Genomic DNA, 1,911 nt, shown 5'->3' with positions numbered 1-1,911 from the left:
CTGTAACCCCAGCAACTCGGGAGGCCGAGGCAGCAGCATCCCAATTTCAAAGCCAGCCCCAGCAATTTAGCAAGGCCCTAAGCAACTTAGTAAGACCCTGTCTCAAATAAAAGGAGGGAGGCTGGGGACGGGTAAGCACCCTGGGTTCAATCCCTGATACCAAAAAAAAAAAAAAAAAAAAAAAATCCAGACAGGTCCCCGCTGGGATGGGAGGTGGCAGCCACTCTGCTGATCAAAGGAGCCCTGGCCCAATGCTGAAGGGGGGGGGGGGGCTGGGGGTCTCGGAGGCCTGCTGTTCCTGCCTCCCCTTTTTGGGACTGGGGACCCTTACTAGTGTGAGGAATAGAGGGGTGGCCTGGGGGAAGGGGATCAAGCTGAGGAAACTGTACCCCTTGCTGGTTGCAACAGAGGACAAGCTGACCTGTGGGGACGGGGACAAAAACTGCCCCCCACCAGCTTCCAGGATCCCATCCAGATGTGTTACAGGGGCTCACTTTGTACAGATGTCCACAAGTGAACACCTCGGGTGTGCCGCTGGCTCCCCGCTCTGCACCCCGTGGCTGGCGAACTGCAGCCTGTCAGGTAGGGGCCAGGATTCTACTGGGCAGAGGGCAAGAGTGAGGCCCAGGAGAATGGAGGCTCCCCGTAGGCCTCCCCTTCCAGGGCTGGGGAGGTTCTGCCCCCAGCACCCCAGGGCTCAAGGGCCCACCTTGCCAGTTCCTGGGATTCCTGGACCTAGAAGAGCTCCTGCTAAGGGGACACTGAGAGGACACGTTGGCCCCTAAGCCTCTGCTCCCCATCCCCCCACCAGGGAGGAAAACGGAGGCACAGAGAAAATAAGGGGCACGCCACACCTCCCAGGAGTGACAAGAGCTGTCGACCCGGTTCCACCGCCAAGTGTTTTCTGTGACAATCTCCTTCCCTGCCCTCTGCCAAATCTGACAGTCCGCCTCCAGCAGAGGAGTCCAGTGGGGAAGCGGGAGGAGGCCAGACCCCCGCCCGGCCCCGCCCACCTTCCGCCCGTTCCCCCCCCACCCCCACCCCCACCCTGTGATATCCTGCCACAGGGGACTCCTGGCCATTCCCCGCACTTGCTGTCACCCTCCTCCTCTGAGCCTTCTTTTGCCCAGGCTGTTCCCAGTATCCCACCTCGCCATCTCCGCCATCTCCGTGCTGGGCACCAGGGGCGTGGCTGAGAACCAGGGCTGTGGTCCCTGCCCTCAGGTAGCTTCCTGTGGAGTGTGGAACATGCGCATGCGTGGTGTGTGTCCACAGAGGTGGGTCAGTGCCTCTAGTTGGGCTTGTACAGTAAGCGTGCAGATATCTGAGGTCACTGTGTATCTGTGTGTGCGTCCCTGTAGGTGTATAAGCGTGCATGCCTGTGTGCGTGGCATGACTACACGCGTTTTGCTAAGCTTGCATGTACAGGTGCACATGTATGAACAGCACCGTATACACATGACTGGGTGCGCCTCTACATGGATGTGCATGCTCTACATCTGCACGTGCCCGTGTCTGTACGTGGTCATCAGCGCACACTTACATGTAAGTGAACATTTCTGCATGTGAAAGGGCTTCTCCGCAGATGTGGAATGGCGTGTGGCTGCGTGTGGAAGGGCGGGGCCTCTTTGTATTTATTTGCACACCTGCGTGCGTGATCTTGGTGCACACCTCACGGCTGATCGTCCTGTGCCCGTGGTGGCTCTTCCGCACGCTTCTGTACGTCAGTGTGGGTGGCTCCCCAGGCACTTGCACACCCAGGGGCTGCTGCTTGTGTCATGCCCGTGTTGGCTTCTGCGCGTCCTCAGCACACGCACAGCGCCCTGGGTGTGCAGAACCGCACTCTGCCCCGGGGAAGGGGGCGCTTTCCTGGGCTCCGCGAGCGAGCGCTAGAGGACAGAGAGGACAGGG

The sequence above is a fragment of the Marmota flaviventris genome, chromosome 13 (assembly GCF_047511675.1).
Source record: "Marmota flaviventris isolate mMarFla1 chromosome 13, mMarFla1.hap1, whole genome shotgun sequence".
Lineage (NCBI taxonomy): Eukaryota > Metazoa > Chordata > Mammalia > Rodentia > Sciuridae > Marmota > Marmota flaviventris.
Note: the sequence above shows the minus strand (reverse complement) of the source record.